Below are 21,877 nucleotides of genomic sequence, written 5' to 3'. Positions count from 1 at the left end.
TATTGCGTCATTGCGAAATAACTAAAGGCTACAGTAGTATACCGCTGTTCGAATAAATGAACATAAAAAAAGAACAAACTTTTACAATCGTTGAAGAGCTGATAAAACCAACACGGCAATTTATTTTATAATCTTTTTCAAACTAAGAATATGAGGTATACTTGAAAATGAGACATTTTATCCATCAAATTTCAAATAAGGGAATGTTTCTTCCTCTTAAAGAATCTTTCCATGTCCTGACCTGTTGATTATTTTTATCTAATTAAATTTGATCTATTTATTGGTCAAAATTAAATTAAGAATGGAAATGGGGAATTTGTCAAAGCGACATCAACCCGACCAAAGAGCAGACAACAGCCATTATGACGTTAAATCTTCGTGCTTTCCTCTAAATGTCCTGTTGTAAAGTCATGATAGAAGGCTGACATGCCTGATGACATACCATTGACAGAACACATTTCTTCCCCCAGATCATTCGCAAGAAACGATAGAATTTGTCTGCATTTCGATATTTATCCACAGCCTCGGCAATAAAAGATGCAGACAAAAAAAACCATTACCTTTTCGTATATTCTGAATATCATAAAAACACATCATACATATATATATATTAATCTTTATATAATATTTTGGACAACATACAGACGATAACAATCTAACGGTTCTAAAGAGAAAAAAATATTTTAAAAGCATGTGATGCATTTATAAATGTTTTTTTTCTGCCACACATCTGTAAAACATATCTTGTGATTTGAGTGATTACCTTAATATGTTCATGTTTCTTATAAGCAGTGAATTTAAATAACTCAGTTAAACTGTTTTAACAGGGCTCATTTGAAAAAAATGTAATATTTGCATGCAACTCCGACATTGTGAAAATTTCAATATATGCTGATGTGTCATCTAGATATACATCCTGTATTGTCCACCCAAGTTATTTTAAAAGAATGACACACAACTTATTTTTGGTTTTGTTATATGACTTACATGTATATAGTCATACGTCACGCAATCAATGCATGTCAATTGCAGGTATAAATGTTGTTTTTTTCAATGTCAATAGTTTTGATAGGTTTAAATCCACAATAACACACAGTTCAACAGGCTTATTTTACTATATATGTATTAACGGTTTTCATAAAATTAAATATATCTTGAAATACGGTACAGGTAATAATTGATTTTCTAAAAATGTTGATTTCATTTTAAGGAAATATTATAATATATATATAAATAAATAAGGCCATATATGAATGAGAAGTACAAAACATTTGAAATGCATAGATCAGTGAAGTCAAATTTTCTCGAAAAACATAATGTACCTAGAATGTAGGCCATAGCAAATAAAATTGCAGACCATTTGAAGTGTTGTTGTCAATTTGGAGTATTTGAAAATTTTTTACACATGCACTGGTTCGATGCCACTGTTATTGAAAATTTCGTCCCGAATGGGTATCTCCAGCGCAGTAGTCAACACTTCGGTGTTGCCATGAATATCAATGATATGATCATTTTTATAAATTTCCTGTTACAAAACTGAATTTTTCGAAAAACTAAGGATTTACTTATCACAACAATAGATTACCTTAGACGTATCTGGCACAACTTTTTGGATTTTGATTCCTCAATGCTTTTCAACTTTGTACTTGTTTGACTTTATAACTGTTTTTATCTGAGCGTCACTGATGAGTCTTATGTAGACGAAACATATTGAACGCCATCCAAATCAATAAACATCGGAAGGATAATACAAATTGTCAAATTAGGCTATGGATTTATGCAGCAGGTATATGCATGATGACACTACATTCTTAAATGTAATATGATGTCAAACAAAGGCCTCGATGGCGTCAACTTAGGCAAAATCCTTCATCATAAATCAGTTCAGTCGAAAATACCTTCTTATTTCAAAGATCAGTCTGCACCAATCATTTCTTATTGCTATACCAAACATATTGCAACTAAAATTTTCAATTACAAACACGTTTTGCAGGATCTCAATATTGACAACTTCAAATCTAAACCTCCTGGTTGCACTTGTGCTAGTTCCCAATTCACATATAATTCGGCTGGCCACGTTATTACCGGTGTCATCAACATTGTCAATAACACTTCCCTGCGAAATGTGTTATCGAAAGGTCCGTAATATGGTGAGCCTAAATCCATCAACTGAGAATACAACTTCAAAATGTTGATGGATCTAGTCGAGGATTATGCCAGCAATGGACTAATCGAGAGAAGGAAGACGTAGACACTCTTTCCGAATGGATTAAGGCTGTGAGGTTGTTGATACAAATCAGAATTAAGAAACTGAATGGGTCTATCAATGCTCATGCTACGGCAATCTTTAAAGACCCAAATGTTACAAAACACCTACCTCCATGACAAATTTGTTGTTGTACCCGCAGATAAAGCCACAAACAACATCGTTTCTGTGTGTAAAACTCATTACATTAACTGCTTGATAAATGAATTAGGTATTGACAATTCACTTGGAAACGCAACATATACCCTCACGACACTTACCAAAGAGGAAATCCTGGATAATCATAGGTCTGTGCTATGTTCCTTTGGAATTTCAACAAAAAATAAAGAACTGGATGATCCATTACGGTATTGGATACCTAAACTGCATAAATGTCCTTACAAACAATGGTATATTGCTGGGTCATCCATTGCTCCACGAAACCTCTTTCTAAACATATATTATATCAGCAATCAAAGCCGGGGTTCAAAGTTATTGTGAAACTGCCTATTCTAGAGGTGGCGTGAATCAGATGTGGATACTAAAAACCACCAAAGATCTTTTAGAGTACATAAAATTTAACTCTCTTTCATCTTGTAATAGTATTAAAACATTTGACTGTTCTACACTTTACACAAGTACTCCACATTCCAACTAAAAGGCAAATTGAAAGAGTTGGTATTGCTTTGTTTCATAAAAAAGAATGGCCAACGTAGATACAAGTATCTTGTGTTAGGGAGGGATAAATCCTACTCTGTAAAGGATCACTCTGATTCAAACAAAAAATTCTCTGAATCTGGCATTATCAAGATGCTTGATTTCTTGATTGCCAACATATTTCTTACGTTCGGAGAACGTGTTTTTCAACAGACTGTCGACATTCCAATTGGAACCAATTGTACCCCTCTTCTTGCCGACTTGTTTCTTTATTATTATGAGGCTGACTTCATACAGGAACTTCTTAGGAAGAAAGATGAGAAGTTAGCAATATCGTTTAATTTTACTTTCCGCTATGTAGATGATGTTCTCTCACGTAATAATTCAATATTTGGTGACTATGTTGAACGCATTTATCCTATCGAACTAGAGATAAAGGATGCAACAGATACAGTAAAGTTAGTCTCATATCTTGACTTACATCTAGAAATTGACAATGCGGGTCGGTTGAAAACGAAACTTTACGACAAAAGAGATGATTTCAGCTTTCCAATTGTGAACTTTTCATTTCTAAGAAGCAACATTCCAGCAGCACCCGCATACAGATACTATATTCCCGTTCTTGTACTTCCTATCATGTTTTTCTTTATAGAGGATTGCTGCACACAAGGAAGCTTTAAACCAAGAGTTCCAAATGATGAAGTTGAAATCATCCATTCGTAAATTTTACGGACGCCATCAGGAAATATCCGTTTCACAGATGATATCGGATATGTTCCTTACGTCGTAACTTCAATCTCCTTCCCTTTCATGAATGTGACCTACCTGATTTGTTATTACATGAGGTAGCAATACAAAGTTAGAAATTTAGTTTCGCATTATGGCCATGGTGAATTTTTTAAATATGAAAGTTTTTTTTACAATAAAATTGATTTTTAGATAATTGAAGATTAATATAGCCTTCTTAGTGGGTTTATATGAACATTTAGATTGTTTTCACACGAAAATCTATGATAAACGGGACGATTTCAACTTCCCAATTATCAATTTCCCATTTCTCAGCAGTAACATACACTCTGCCCCTTCGTATGGTGTTTACATATCACAATTGATACGTTATTCACACTATACGGACTTCATATACAGGAGTGTGCTCCTTACGCAGAAACTGCTCCAACAAAGTTATGAGGAGGACAGATTAAAATTGACACTCCGTAAATTTTATGGACACCATCACGAATTGGTGGATCCATATGATGTCTCTTTAACCAAACTAGCTAAGGACATTTTTTATCACATGGTAGATTGTGGTTTGTCATTATGTCGTCTAATCTTTTAATTACCAAACGTGACTTATTCCCGATTGTGACTGTTTTGCTGAATGTGAATTCGCATTACTATAAGACGTGTTTCTGTACTTGTTGATCCCAAATTCATGTATTTAGTTTACATGTTTAATGTTATATTTGTAATTCTCATCGGATTTTGTCAAATGTGTTGACGTCTTTTTATTATATTTAGGTGTTACGGATAGAAAAATTAATCACCGCCTTTATTAATTATATTAAATTTTGTACGATTATTTACGTTTGAAGTTGGATTCATAACAAACTGGACATATATATATATTACAGTTAATTGTTATTAATAAGTATTGCAATATGCATTTTGTTTAAATGAATTATCAGTATTTAGTTCTAATATAATCTTAAATCAATCCTAATTCTATCTCACTTTGATAGTTTTTCATATGTGACGTCATGCTGTTTCTAAATTTCATAAATTCAAATGTGGCATAACGTTTGTGCCTTTTCGCCATCGTATGTGACGTCACATTTTTTTTTTTAATTACGTTGACGCCTGGACTGATTCGGGTGTGTCTATTCTGTGTTGAACTTTTATAGCATTATGTATTCGGGTTTAGTTTTCTGTAATTAGTTAATACTTCAGTTTCATTATGTATATTTCTTTCATATTCATTTGTTAAAATTTACTGTTTGCAATAGCATGAATTGTTCTATATAATAAGGATGTTCTTATCCCGGGTATAAAAACAATGCCGTATTTGGCAAAACCTTTTCAACTTTTTATCTTCAGTGCTGTACAACTTTGAACTTTTTTCACTTTCGATCTTTTATATCTGGGCGTCACTTGTAAGTCTTGTGTGGACAAGGCGCGTTTTTGGCGTATTGAATTTTAAACCTGATGCTTTTTGTTATCTATTAATCATGTTTTTCTTTGTCTAATATGTTCTATTAATTTGTATTGTAGTCCTGTAATATTATGTTGTCATTTCAATGTTATATTTAACTTTGCCATTAAAGTGCGAGGTTTGGCATGCCACAAAACCAGGTTCAACCCACCACTTTTATTCCCCTTTAAAAGTGTCCTGTACCAAGTCAGGAAGATGGCCATTGTTATATTATTGTTCGTTTCTGTGTGTGTTGCATTTTAACGTTGAGTCGTTTGTGTTTTCTCTTATTTTCGAGAAATTGAGATAAGACGTGGCACGGTACTTGTCTATCCCAAATTCATGTATTTGGTTTTCATGTTATATTTGTTATTCTCGTGGTGTTTTGTCTGATGCTTGGTCTGTTTCTGTGTGTGTTACGTTTCGGTGTTATGTCGTTGTTCTCCTCTTATATTTAATGCGTTTCCCTCGGTTTTAGTTTGTTACCCCGATTTTGTTTTTTGTCCATGGATTTATGAGTTTTGAACAGCGGTATACTACTGTTGCCTTTATTTAGCATGTTTTATAGGCCATTTATCTGTTTGACAGTCCGTATTTTCCTATCCGTACCGCCTGTAGGTCCATAAATTATTATAGTGTTTATCAACAAAGATTTTGCGCTCGATCTTTTCCATTCAATTTTATGGAAAAACCAGCAGAAATGCATACGATTTTTTTTTAACCACTTGATAGATATAAACCTATGGTTTCAGGTAAGGTATCACTGTAATTGATTGAAATGTTCCTTTGGACCAAATTTTGGAGACTTTTGTGACCTGTTCACCCCCCCTTTTTTTGCTATATATTGTATCAAAGAAATGCAGATTGTTGCCATGGTTACACCCAAAAGGGATTATATTTCACCATTGTGACCAATAGAAATCAAATCTATGGAAGATTCTCTTTCTATAAATATATACATGCATAACACAAATATTAAGCCTTATTTGTTAGACAGGAGGGGAAAGAGGCTGTTTAAAAATTATGAGTGTCAATTTTAAGTTTTTTTCCTAACTGTGTATTGCTACCTGAGCAACACAATGGGTGTCTCATGTGGAGCAGGATCTGCTTACCCTTCTGGAGCACCTGAGATCAACCCCAGTTTTTGGTTGGGTTCGTGTTGCTTAATCGTTAGTTTTATATGTTGTGTCATGTGTACTATTGTTTGTCTGTTTGTCTTTTTCATTTTTACTCATGGAGTTGTCAGTTTATTTTCGATTCATGAGTTTGACTGTCCCTCTAGTATCTTTCGTCCCTTCTTTAGTAACAGTAAAACAATGTGTGTTTGTCAGGACCAAAATACTGGTTGTAATACATCGTGGTCATACAGTTTACTACCTGAGGTATAAAAGTAGATACACAAAACTATTGAACTACAGACAAATTCAAAAAGGAAAATTCAACAAACTGAAAAAATAATACGCTATCATTTTTGTGTGTTCATAGCTGCTCATTGTAAAAGGCCGTATTGTAACCTAGCGTCTGGCGTAAATATAAATTTTAATCCTGGTATCTATGATGAGTTTATTATTCAATATATGGAACAGGGGGAAAACTGCTATATTGTTTTGTCTTTGTACAGACATTATCTGAAGAAAATGACGGGATAAACCTGGTTTTATGATTAGCTTAAGGTAGCAATACACAGTTAGTAGTTTAGTTTCGCATTTTGGCCCCTGTGGATTTTTCAAATAGGAAAGTTATTGTATAATAAAATTCATTTTCAGACAGATAAGTGCTAATTTAGCCTTCAAAGATGGTTTATAAGTGCATCAAGATTATTTTTTACATGTTTTATGGGTTGTTTTCTGTTTGTCAATCCGTATTTTCATAGCTACACCGGCCATCGGTCCAGAAATTAATGTACTGTTTACAAACACTCTTTTTCTACACGAAGTTTTTGACGCCATTTTACAAAAAAATGAGATGAAAGACATATGATTTTCATTGGATTTGCTGAATGATATATGTACACAGTTTCAGAAAAGGTATTACTTCAAGCGATTGAAATTCTACTTTTAGCCAAATTTCGAGGAAATATGTGACATCTTTCCCCCCCTTTTTTGCAATATTTTATAACAAATAAATGCAGATTGTTGCCATGGATACACCAAAAAGAAATTATATTTTACCATTTCATATACTGGATATAAAATCTATGGAAGATTCTGATTCCATACATATGCCCATATATGACACAAACAGTAAGCTTGATATTGCAAGAAAGCAATGAAAAGGGGATGGTAAAATTCATAAGGGCAAATTTTAGTATTTTTTCCTAACTGTTTATTACTACCTTATCATTCCACTTATATGACAGTTGCTTATATTTCCGTAATGATTATAGTTCCATTATCCTAGTAGATTTGGTCTATATTGGTATACCGGTTTGATACAAAGAACAACCACAGTGATTAACGTTTATTGTTGTGTTACATACATTTTTCGTTCATTATTTTGTACTTGAATAAGGTCGTAAGTTTTCTCGTTTGAAATGTTTTTCATTTGTCATTTCGAGGCCATTCATAGCTGACTATGCGGGATAGGATTGCTCATTGTAGAAGGCCGTACTGTAACCTATAGTTGTTCATTTATGTGTCATTCAGTCTTTTGTGAACAGTTGTATCATTGGCAATCATACCACATCTCCTTTTTTTATACAACTACCAAATTCAATAACGAAACACAGTTCGATCTGAAAGAACTTCCATTTACTGAAAGCTAGTTCAAAAGCAACAAGTGAAACTGCGAGCTACTGCTCACTGATGATACCCCCGCCGCAAGTGGATAATATTAATAGTGTAAAAAAAGTGTTCGGTAAACAGGGAGTTGTCGAGTGATGAATCTGAAAACGCATCACATGGTATAGCTGACTTAGAATCATATTCAAAACAGTGTAGCTGTGGCCATTGATTGACAACCTTAAAGTATCCCATTGACTGGGGCAGATTAGGTGAACGTGTGTCTGCAACGACAACTGCTCACTACTTACTTATTATAGAAATTAAACTGTGGGGTCACCAAAGGTTCTTAATGCCTTTAATATTAAAATAGTTCGAAAAATTAATCAGGAATAACTTTATGTTTTGATGCCGTTTTCACATTATTAAGTAATTAAATTTCGCAATAATTTCTTTTCACTTATACTTGTCAATTTTATCTACTAAGTTAATGTAATTTATGTTGCTTTAATAAATAGAACATCTGGTAACTTGAGTGTTATCTTTTGGCAATATCATAATTTGACAATGAAGAAACAGTAAACAACAGAATGACTTTTTTTTAATTTAACCATTTGAACAAACATGTTATCTTTTTAAACTAAGCGAAAGCTTCAGAAACAAATGAACCTAGTGTATGTTTTTCGTTAACTGAAGAAAGGACTACTTTGATTTCTAGTACCAGTTGTGTTTGTGATATAATAAGTCAAACTAAACCGAACTTAGATATTATTTTCACTATCTATACCTATAAATAAAGAGTTTCAATTTGTTATGATGTAAGGCCACACCAATTTAATTTCTTGTTCTACGGATTTTTGGACTCCAAAAATTGGGGCGAGCGAGCGATTTGAAAATTTTAATAAAAAAATATTTATTTTGCAAATTTTTGAGGCGAAGCTTGAAAAGTAAAGGCGAGCGATTATATTTTTTTTTTGTAAACATAAAATAGTAGGTTTTGACAATATTAAAACTTGATTTATCACTTGTACTTGGACATTTCTTTAATTAATGAAGTATTTTCCCCTGTTCACCAATTAATAATTAGATTTGGTATGTATGTGTGCCAATTAATGAGACAATTCTCCATCCAAGTCATAATCAGGTTGAGAACAACCCCTAAATTTTATAAATATCCTTTTTATGAGGGGTCAATATAAGTTACAATATATTTTTTTGTAAATATAACTTTTTAGTACAAAAGAGCTCATCTTTTCCCAAAGAACTATATATCTATCAGCTGGTATTAAATGGTCAAAACATGCCCAAGAATTTTGTAATATTCCTGGACTTATAGGCTATGTTAACACATTTACTTTAATATTATTCAAAATAAATAATATCATAAATAATTCTCTTTAAGAATATAGTAATGTTGTTTAAAATTATTTAAATATGATGTATTTCTCCTCTCTTTTAGTTAATTTTTTTAAGTTCTTCAAAGGATTTGTATAGTAACACTATGCAAATCCTTGGTATTTCTTCGTTTCTTTTTTACAACAGTAAAATGACCCCATATGTGACCTTCTGAGGGATAATATCAAATACAGGTCATCTGGTCATAGTACGTACGGCAGAGCCTTGATCCAGACCAAACAGCAAGCTATAAGGGACCCAAAAATTATAAGTGTACACAATTCGAACAGGAAAACCAACGATCTAATTTATGTATATACAAACGGGAAAATACCAAATAATATTTATGAACATCAACGAACGATATCTAACTGCTGAACGACAGGCCCCTGAATCAATCAGGACAGGTGCATACACATGCAGGGGGTATGGATAGTTTTGTATCGCCAGCATATTGCAGTTGAAGACATTTATTTCCGAAGTTCTTTGAAGTTTATTTCTAACAAGTACATATTTTGATAGGGAATCTAAGTAAGGGGGGAGGAAACCATTGTTTTGTTCTGTATGTATTTTCTTCTGTTTTCTACTTACATCGGAGCACTCCCATTTGGGATAAATGGGTTTCATGCTGAATCAAATATTATCACAGACATTGACACAGTGTACTTGGGTGCTTATATGTTTAAAATCGTTATAAATACATGTTAGATTGTGATTATAACAACAAGACTTGTGCAAATATCTGTTTATAATATTTACCAAAAAAACGGTGCGGGAAATGGACACGATTACATTTCCGGATGCGGGAATATAAAACAAATAAAAAAATTCTTCTTTGAAAAAAATAGGTGCGGGCGGGTCCGTCGAACAAGGAATTAAATTGGTGTGGCCTAATTGGCAAATGAAAGAATTTAACTTTTATATGTCTTCATATTTCACTAATAAATGACAATGCTGTAAAAAAAAATTGACACCATTCTAGGCCCTTTTGCTTTCCACATTATAAACATAAAACTGGTCGTATCCGAAACCGTTACCAGTAACACCTCTCATCTGATATATAAGTTCCACCTCTGAAAGGCGCACCACCAAACAGTGTATTTAGGATTTGCTATAGACACGGGTCATTATCACACCGAACGTCACCTGACCCTCCTTTATTCACTCATTATTCGTAAAAGTATGTCTACAAGAAGTTTCTTGTTGTAGTAAGAAAACCATAACAGAATGGTTTTGAATGGAGGAGACAACTGTGTACCTTTTTATCAGCATTACTTTATCGAATGACAATACGATAACTAAATTTCTGTCTTAAAATATGATATAGATCGCTGCGGACCCAGCTGTACAACATAAAAGATCTATAATATAACATAATCTGTGTGTACGTACAAGAAAATAATAAATAACGGTGAGAATTAAAATCTGTATAATGAGTAAATGTTTTATATATAATGTATATAATTGATGGGTTGAAGGGAAATCATCCGAACCATCGTTGCTTGACTTAATATGAGCTTCGAAGAACATAAAAGCACAACGTCATAAACATTTCAAGTGTCCGACGCGATTTGCTAGTTTACCTTCAGACGGAAAGCTCAAAGCCAAATATTTGAAGACAAAGGATGTAAAAGAACCGATACAAATAGAGATCGATATGACAAAAAAAAAACCGAAGAAATAGCCAAATCCATCTATGGTCAACCTTAATTGGTTTATGATTTCAATATTTAATTACAGAAACGTTTATAAAGGATTGTTCTTAATCACATCATATCAGTACCGTAGTATTGACTACAGAGCAGATGATTCTGTCGTTGACTGATAGTTCACCAGCAGAGGTATTGACCCATTACTCTAAAACATGAGAGAGAGAGAAAACACTTCATACAAATTTAAGGCGTTCGAAGCGCTTTTCTAAATTGACCTTCATCAGGAACGCTCAAAGCCAAATATTTGCAAGCAAAGGATTTTTTTTAAATTGAAACAATTGAAGAGCTTTATGAAAATACATACCTAAAGAAATAGCCAAATAATCGTAATGTGTTTTGTTTTACCAAAACGAGTTTTTTTTAATAAACGAATTTCCAAAAAAAAAAAAATGCTCGCAGTTTATCTAATTAAAAATGAACTATTTTGAAATTAGTTTGAGTATTTAATTGATTGATGTTTAACGTTCAATTTTCGACACTATTGTGCTACTTCGTGACGGTCAGTTTGAAATTAGCACTCACCAATCACATTTTTATTACAAACGCTTTTTTAAACAGATGACTTTTGATGTTTTTAGCAGTTTTGAGTTCAAAAAAATTCAAAGTTTTTGTTTTCTTTTTAGAAATAAACTATTTTAAAAAAACTTCGCTGACTTTTAATATTATTCCTTCTAGCTGGTTAAATCCTTAGACTTTTGTTAAAATGTTTAGGTCAATGTCAACTATTCCACATGTTCTTATTTGTATATGATGTTCATATCTGCTTAATTTTGATACATGTCTAAGTGATTTTTCATAGCTCATAATGTGTGTAGTCTCAATTTGATTTTAAGTTTCTTTGTTTCGATAGCATTGTTTTAGTCTATATACTTTTTTCAAGTGTAAACAAACACATTTTTACATAATGCTTTTATGTTTCAATGGAATTAATCGAAAGAAGGATGTGACAAGGAAATTAGCATGTCAATATCAATAGGTCTATCATCACAAAATTTACAATTGATATTATATTGTATTGACACAATTGAATTTAAAATTTCTGTAAGTATAAACTGACTTATTTATTCCCTATTTAGTTCAAAATATGTTAGTCATTATCCTAATGGTATTGAGTAAGTATTAAATTGTGTCTTTGGTTTTAAAATGATATATTGTCTAGATAGGCAATGCAATATGTATGTTTGCATGACTGCAAAACTGGTTTGATCTCATTACAGTTTGTTTATGTTTCTGATGATCACCCGACGAAATCCCAGGCATGGAATGAGGTACGTTAGAATGGCGTTCCGTCTGAATTACACTAAAAAAGTATGCTCAAATCAGAACAGTTGAACATACAAATCAAATACAAAATTGAAGAACAATAACAACTGAAACGTTCGAAATGTTGTGCCAACTACGTCTATGAGGGTAGTAAGTTAGAAAGTGTTTAAAATATGTTATCATTTTATAACATAATGTTACCAAGTTTCATTTTGATGGTCGTTAGATCTCGCGGGGTTATCGTGCTTCCTCTACAAATACAATAAAACAAAACTACTTATACGAAATGTGCTGACAGCTGCATTTTACATTGAAGATTGACCAATCAATCAAATAACACCACTCATATGAAAGAAAAATAACAACTCGATATTATAAGTCAGTCCATTTGGACCATGTATATTCCGTTTTTGCTTGTCTTTGTTTTTGTGTATGCTTTTTCATAGGTTTTCATAAGGAAATTATTCCAAATGGAATATTCATTCCATTGCTAAACATCTTACTGACATAGATTTCAAGCCAACCAATAGTCAAATGACGTTTATGTATTATGTCATCTACATCTACATACATTCACGAAAAGATTACGATTTGAATACTTATTCGCAAATGCTTTGTATCATTAAAGAGTGTATGTATCTTATATCACGATGCAATGTGTAAAATTGATATGAAACCTTCTTATGCAGGGACATTTTAAATTCCTTTACAAAATTTGAAAGCAGGTTTAATCAGCCTTCATAAGAAATTATGTTCCTAGTATTGATGGCACTCCTAATAAAAGGTAGGTTTTAATAAGCTAATGTGGTTTTTTTATTGGTCATGTTTTCAAGATTAAAGTGGATAAAAAGTAAAATAACAAAAATACCGAAATCTATGTACACAGCAAAAACAAAAGCTCATACACACGAAACACATCAAACGAATGGATACCAACTGTCATATTCTTCACTTGGTGTATGAATTTTCTTATATTCAAAACTGGTGGATTGAACCTGGTTTTATAGCTTGCTAAACCTCTCACATGTGTTACAGTTGCATAAACTCCGTTATATTGATAACGAGGTTCGAAGAAAACACCCATACATAATTGATTAAAATGTCCAAAAAAAAGGGGGACAGCTGTCAACATTGTGTTATATTCTTAATCCCTATTTCAACAAATATAACCAAAAAAGGCATATACACAAATTCCATTAGCACAAACGAAAGACAATAATACAGACATTTACCACAGTACAATAACACAAAGACGAGATATATAAGTATCAACTAACTTCAAACTGATATTTTCAAATAGTTATCAAAGGTATCAGGCTTATAATCTTATATGTCAAACGCGCGTTTTATCTTTATATGACTCGTCAGTTACGCTCAGATCAAAATAGTTCAAAAGCAATAACAAGTACAAAGTTGAAGAGCATTGATGTCCAACAATTCCAAAAAAAGTGTGCCTAATACGGCTAAGGTTTTCTATGCCTGGGATAAAAAAATCCTTAGTATTTCAAATAATTAACAAAACTAGACTAAACAGTTAAGGTAAAAATTTACAAAGACAAATAAAAGAATGCTACAACACAATATAAGATGATAAACAACATCAGCACCTAAAATATGTACTGCAAGACCTTCGTGTATTATTTGTGAAATTAAAGTGATCAAAGAGATGAAAAACAATCAATATTTACTGGTTTCCATTGGTGATAGAAACTTCTGATTTACCTTTATAACGTATAAATTAAAAAAATATATATAAAACGGTTCACATTGCAGTGTTTTTTCCTCGATTAATTTTGATTTAGTAGTTTTATGAATGGTCACTTTGAGATCTAAATATTTTGGTAAAGTGAAATGACCTAGTAATGACCGGTGCACTTTATTGTCATTCTATTAGTAAATTTTGGTTTAACATATTCATAATAAGATAAACGTGTCAAAGAAGCTTTTGGAATATTGAAGAAAATAAGTTTTAAAAAAAAGAAAAGACTAGTGGAAAAGTCATTTTAAATATGCACTGAACATATGAAGAAACAGTTATCCTTTAAAAGTTATTTCAACAAATGGAACTTAGAAAGTTACCACACCAATCCAAATTTCTCTTGTTCATTTGTGACTAGTGTGTGTGCATATCAATATTGTAATTTATTGTATATCCTTATTACAAGATGGCACCAATGTTCATGTTCCAACTCGCATTTTCAAAGGCCACCAGAATACGAACATGTGTACAAGTAAGTTAATTGATTGTTTAGTAACTTTTTTTAATATCCAGTGCAGAAATGTCACTACGGCGTCATGTACATACAATGATGACATTTGTTTTACTTGACATGTTTATTATGCACATATTATTTGTTTTATGTCAAACTAGAGAGGAACACAAGCCTTACCCACATGAGATAATTTACATATTATTAAAGAATCAATCTTGTAACAAAAATGTTTTGATGTTAAGCCTTGGATCATCTTTAAATATTGAAGAAAATATATTATTTAGAAATAGTTGATAACACCTTTGTGTTGTTGTAGATCTACCAGTGTGTATGAATGGAGATAACCCTATAGAAATATCAACAAGTGAAAATCACAGCATATCATTCCAAGTTTACAACCCTACTAAATATATCAATGTAGAATGTCTTAACCAAACATTGAATATGTTTCACAACTGTTCACGGTACAATCTGTTTGTTGACATATTTTCTATTTACCTGTGTGGCAAGATACGGTTTGGATATACTATTAATCTGACATTTACAGAAAACGACTTCAAATCGTTTGGTGTACTAGTAATGCTTATGAAAAACACTTATGGAAAAGTAAATTGTACACTCAATTTTTATACAAATGGTAAGTACTGGCGAATTTTCAAATCAGATTATGGATTACGTAAATATCATTGGAAAAAATAACAATAAGTGAAGTAATAGAATAATTATACATTTAAAAAAAATGAATATGAAGATTTCTTATGTTCAACTGATTTAAATCAATTGATTCATTAGGATATAGTACATTTCTCATTTGGTATATATTACCATTTTTGCAATATATGTAAAAAAAAAAAAAAAAAACCAATAACAACAAAAATGAAAATAAAAAATTCCTATCCGCGATTTATCAATAATATTTTTTATAGTGTAGTACTACTTTTGGGAATTTTTTTTATCAAAATTATACAAACCTTCATCGGCTCTTACTCAAAATATATACAATTTTAAAAAGTATTGACTGCTTCTGAAGTGCTAATTTTTAATCTTTTTAAGCTGGACCGAATCACTACTGAACTTTAAAATTAATGACCCATATTTTTTACAGTGTAATGTCATCCTCTTACTTGCTATTTGAGGCATAAAACATGAAAAAATACATTTGGAAGGAGTATTACAAAAAAATTAACAAGTAACACACTGTCCACACTAGGGACTACGAAAATCAAGGGACGATAACTATGTTACCGGACCGGCTTTTCAGTATAGCTATAAATCCTTACGTGAATATAAAATGTCAGAACTTGCGTTTCTTATTCTGATTTATTTGATAGGGGGTTTTCTTTAAAAGGATGCTTTTGAATGAAGTATCCCAGCAGTAAAATTTAAGTTATCCATTCGAATGTTTTACGTTATAGAATACATGTATACGTGTTTCTCTTTTTGACGACTAGCGGTTTTTTCAATGGCGTTGTCATCTCCACTTTTGAGTTTTGAATAATCCTTTGGTATTTTCCGTCTCTCGTTTTTAAATCCATGTGTTGTAACAGATTGATATGCAAAGCGAAATCACAAACACGCAAATAACTCCGGTTACTAATTTCAATGACGGATTCTGGTTGGATCTGAAAGGTTACGAACTCTGCAATCGCTTAGTTATTTTAAATGCAAATAGGTTAATGTACTACGTTTTTTTTTATACAAAGGTCACAACATTAGACTGTGCTGCATATTTTCAACATGTATATGCCCCGCACTTTAAAACTTCTAAAAATTTCTATACTACCCTCTTCAAAAGAGGGAGGAAAGATACCAAAGGGACAGTCAAACTCATAAATCTAAAACAAAGTGACAACGCCATGGCTAAAATGAAAAAGACAAACAAACAACAGCACACACGACACAACATAGAAAACTAAAGAATAAACAACACGAACCCCACCAAACAACTAGGGGTGATCTCAGGTGCTCCGGAAGGGTAAGCAGATCCTGCTCCACATGCGGCACCCGTCGTGTTGCTTATGTGATAACAAATCCGGTAAATAGTTTCAATGTGTGTCTTCTAATTTTTATTTTTTATCTGCTACCATGTGTTTTTATACTGATAACATTCCGTAGTTATAATTCTATGACATGAAACGTAGAGATCAATCTGGGAACCAGTACGTAAACAAAACAAAATATCTTTGAAATTTATATATCTCCCAAAAAAGGCGTGGCTTGAGAAACATCTGTATTTACAAAGTGCAGCCTATAATGTTTACTTCAACTAGCATGGTTAAAATAGTAAAATATGTTAGAAGTCAACGCACTCATCCGCATTTTCAGAATCTGAAATTTTGGAATATTTTTTCTATTTTCTTTTTCTTCCTAGATATATTTGGAACTACATCATTTGAAATGTTTGATCATTCAACAGACCGAATTCAAAGTACGTACAAAGTGTTATATTAATTCTGATACTGTAAATGTTGCTTAATGCAATAAATACATATACCCCGAACTTTTGTCATCAGTACATGTGCATAGCTAAGCCATTATATTTAAAACTAAACTTATATTTCTATGTGTGTTACATTATATTGTTGTGTCGTTGTTCTCCTCCTATATTTAATGCGTTTCCCTCAGTTTTAGTTTGTTATCCCGATTTTGTTTTTTGTCCATGGATTTATGAGTTTTGAACAGCGGTATACACTGTTGCCTTTATTTATAATATTTTAGCCACTGCTTTGTGCTAATTCGGATGATCAACTAGACAAATGGAAAAAATATGAATTTGACATGGAGGTTCAATCTTAATTTGAATATGACAAACTGATACATTTATTGTGGTATAGATATTTTAATATGAAAATATAGATAAAATATTAAATATGCAAAAGGAATTAACTGGTACTTGTTATCAAGATGGCTAATGACATTTCTTTGTAGCTAGTTAATTCTAGTTATTCCATTCGCTTAATCTATTTTCTTACTCTTTTTAATTTGTACACATTGTTTCGATAACAAATTATGTAACAGCACGAAATACAGCCAGATGGTAAGTGATTTTTCCCGACCTTTATATAATAATTACGATTCGCGATCAGTTAAGATTGATTTGTGTGTGTTAATGAAAAAAGAACTAAAACCATACGATAGAATACATATTTTGTTCTTAAAAGTTAAATAAACATCATTAAATGACTTCATACATACGTCTCTTAGACAGAATAAAAAGAACCGAAAATATATATATATATGATATTTTAAATTAACGTTCCTCTATAAAGATGGTGTCTTAGCAATCAATAAATGTATCATAGCTTAGTAATTTTGTTTAGCGCATCTATCTCATCGAGCTTAAAATAAAGAAATACACAGGTTACTATAATTTGACTAACAGGTAGATATTGACAATGAAGGTTGATCTTCAAATGAAGGTACTAAACCAATATATAGAATTGGTAAAGATGAACGCATGCCTTCAAATAGTACCGCCGCAATCATGAGTTGGTTGACCGTTACTTTCGATACTGTCCGTGTACAAGCCCTACCAAAATTCAGATTAATCTTAAGAAGGCATGTATTCTCCCGTTACTTTCTTCTTATCGCATATGCATAACTACTCTTCATTTTTGATTTATCAATATCATGCGTCGAGCTTTTGAAGGATATCAACAACACAGTGACTTAACGGATATAATTGTTTTATATTGTGTGACATATTACGAAATTGATAATTTTATTGCAGAAAAGTATCATTGAATAGACTAGCATTAAATTAAATGGATATTGGTCACGAAATGATATAGCTTTTACAACGTATATACCTTCTTTTAAATTTTAATTTGATATTTTCAGGCAATAGTTCTGTGTCATTCATAACAACATATGCAGTCGTTTGTGGGTTTTCTGCACTAGTGATTTGTGTAGCAGGATGCCTTTTTAAACGTTTTAGAAAAAGATCAATAATACTGTAATTGCAGGAATGGTTGATCATACAAATGACATGTTTATTTGTTATATTTGAGGAATCAAACAAATGTTTATAATAAAATGTTGACCTCACACTAGTTTGTGCGACACTTTTTCTTGGTGAATCCTCTTTTCTAGTAAAAAGGCCAAAAGTTTGAAGTTAGATAGTGTCTTTCAACAGAAATCAATTTTCAATTTTTATGTATATATAACAATAACATCTTCATGCCTTATATATCATGTACTGTAGTACGCCGCTAGATTAAAACTGACGAGGAAAGGTAACACACGGCCAGCGAAAGCTCTTTTATTGAGAGCCCAGGTGGTCGTGTGGTCTAGCGGGACGGCTGCAGTGCAGGCGATTTGGTGTCACGATATCACAGTAGCATGGGTTCGAATCCCGGCGAGGGAAGAACCAAAAATTTGCGAAAGCAAATTTACAGATCTAACATTGTTGGGTTGATGTTTAGACGAGTTGTATATACATTATGTACACAGCCATGTATCACCATCATTGATGGCGATCCGATGGATACATCTGTTGTAGAGTTGTCACTGACTCAGACGTACTTATGAATATAATTATTTTCCGTGACTGTATATTACATTAATTTGTAGGATCCTTTACTATAGATAATTTAGCTGATCTGTAACAATAACATCTTCATGCCTTATATATCATGTACTGTAGTACGCCGCTAGATTAAAACTGACGAGGAAAGGTAACACACGGCCAGCGAAAGCTCTTTTATTGAGAGCCCAGGTGGTCGTGTGGTCTAGCGGGACGGCTGCAGTGCAGGCGATTTGGTGTCACGATATCACAGTAGCATGGGTTCGAATCCCGGCGAGGGAAGAACCAAAAATTTGCGAAAGCAAATTTACAGATCTAACATTGTTGGGTTGATGTTTAGACGAGTTGTATATATATATATATATATTAAGGGTGTCTGTTTCAATCTCTGATTCATATAATCTAAATAATTCTACACAAATGTTTTTATTAAAAATGAAAAATGAAAATCTGACAGACTTTAAACATGGGACTGTAATTAAAGCAAGCAGTGTCTTTTTTGTGTGTTGACCTTGGTATGAATGTATTGTTATAATTTATTACGATATAATCTTTCAAACTTATGTTATGGGTTGTTGAATAATATTTATGGTTTTTATACATTACTCGTTTCCAATTGTGTTATCTCACACAAACAATAAGAGTAGTTTAAGATGACCGAAGTTTACTTATATCTTGACTTACATCCAGAAATGAACAGTAAGAGTCGGTTGAAAGCAAAACAAAAGGCACAATAGTAGCTTTTCTAAAGTCATAAATCGATTCAGAGAAAACAAATCCGGAATACAAAAAATCAACTGTAGGAGGAAAACAAAGAAACAATATTAACTCTGAAGTGCAACAAATGATAGCATACACATTAACGGACTATTTGAAAAAAAAACTTCCATATCCTGACCTAATACAAGACATTTTAAGAAAAAATGGTCGGTTGAACATGGTTTTATGGCTAGCCAAACCTCCTGGTTTTGATGGTTTCGTGTTGCTCAGTCTTTAGTTTTCTATGTTTTGTTACATATACTGTTCTTTGTCTGTTGAACTTTTTCTTTTTTAGATATGGCGTTGTCAGTTTATCTTTCTTTACTTATTACATGTATTATTTTGAATGTCATTCTGGTCTTACAAGCCTCTCTTTTTCCAAGATTCAAATTTCGAAAATCGATTGAGAAGAGAAAGATAAAAAATATCAAACAAACTCTTAAGGAATAATATGGACACCAAAAGGAGCCTATACCTATACATAGATAGTGAAAGCAATCCTGGTATGTTTGCGTCACCGCCAAGCAAATTTAAATTCAGTCAAAATGTCACAATCAGGAATAGGATAAATTAATCATGCCAATATTTTTTTAATACTATACAAAGTAGAGTTTCCGCGTCTAAATCGAAAAGTTGATTATACTTTCCTTCCTTCCTGTGCTTATGCCTTTTAATCTCATGATATTTATAAAAGCGAGGACAAACAGATTGGGACGCTCCATCCATATAATGTAAGTGTTTAATTCATAATAATGATGCATGATCTTCTTTTTACTATAAGATAAATATTAGTTTTGTTTTAAAAGTCATTACCATTAGAGTATGTTAATTGCTAGTTGTTCTTTTACTTTTATCCTGAAATAATGGTGGGAAAATGAAATAAAGTGTGTTATAAAAAAATATACAACATTAATATATAAAATTTTTCGTGATGGCTTAACAATTCACGTTCTTATTCTTTTTATGCTAATAAATGTTATGATGTGAGACCATGAGGTGATACGTCAATGATACGTTTTTTTTCAAAAATAATCACAATCAAGGTAATCCAGATTTGTTAGATACGCAGTTAGTGCTGTAAGAATAGTCATGATGTTTCAATGCAATAAATCAAACATGGAAAATAAATTGACTTTTGAATTAGATATCAAGGGCAGGTTTAACGCTTTATTTTATTTATTTATCTAACACTATGTACTAGCTCTTAAAAGCGGATACAACATATAGGTTAATTGATACGACATTCCCGTGCTTGCATTTCCTATTATGCTTTTTCTGGATAGAGGTTGCTGCTCACAAGGAAGCTATTAAACCAAGAGTTCCAAATGGTGAAGTTGAAATCATCCCTTCGTAAATTTTACGGACGCCATCACGAGTTGGTTGACCGTTATGGAATAACCGTTTTTAAAATGATATCAGATATGTTCCTTACGTTGTAACTACAATCCCATTCCCTTTCATAACGTGACCTACTGAATTAAACTATTAATCGGCTTTGTAATAATATGAGCATCACTACGTGTGCCACATGTGGAGCAGGATCTGCCTACCCTTCCGAAGCACCTAAGATCACCCCTAGTTTTTGGTGGGGTTCGTGTTGCTTATTCTTTAGTTTTCTATGTTGTGTCAGTGTACTATTGTTTGTCTGTTTGTCTTTTTCATTTCAAGCCATGGCGTTGTCACTTTATTTTCGATTTATGAGTTTGACTGTTCCTCTGGTATCTTCGTCCCTCTTTTTTAAAGAATAAAATTTTGTTGAAACTCAAATTAAGAATTTACGAATTTGGACTGTAAAAAACCCCACGATTCTTCCTTTAAATATTACATGATTTACATTCATACTCACAATAAGAAAACTAAAATAACTCCTACCTTTTCTTCGTACAGGTAACTTAGTAACTCTTGTTTGAATGCTAACTCAAAAGTCGCCAAAACGAACGCCAAATGATTATTTTGCTGTATCTATGTTAACGGCAGCCGTTTTAAAATTCCAAAACTTGCACGTCTACACATGTCAGGTTATATTTTTTACGACTTTTATAGTGACATTGTTTTTATTATTGAGCGTTTCTGCTGTTTGCATGGTTGAAGAGGCATTTTTTAAATCTTAGTCAAATACTATACCTTAATATGTTAGGCAACAGGAGTATAAAATAACATTAAATTTGAAACATTTTGAATTTGTTCGCATTTGTAC

General features: G+C 32.2%; 1 long non-coding RNA gene across 1 annotated transcript; it reads left to right on the top strand.

Moving 5' to 3' along the window:
- Window positions 1-12,902: 12,902 nt before the first annotated feature.
- On the top strand, window positions 12,903-14,837 carry LOC143078357 (uncharacterized). Its single transcript, XR_012979188.1, has 3 exons — window positions 12,903-12,967; window positions 14,349-14,414; window positions 14,713-14,837. It is a non-coding gene; the product is annotated as an uncharacterized LOC143078357 (long non-coding RNA).
- Window positions 14,838-21,877: the final 7,040 nt, after the last annotated feature.

The sequence above is a fragment of the Mytilus galloprovincialis genome, chromosome 6 (genome assembly GCF_965363235.1).
Source record: "Mytilus galloprovincialis chromosome 6, xbMytGall1.hap1.1, whole genome shotgun sequence".
In the NCBI taxonomy this organism is placed as follows: domain Eukaryota; kingdom Metazoa; phylum Mollusca; class Bivalvia; order Mytilida; family Mytilidae; genus Mytilus; species Mytilus galloprovincialis.
The sequence above is the reverse complement of the archived record's forward strand: the minus strand, read 5'-3'. Positions and strand labels throughout refer to the sequence as shown.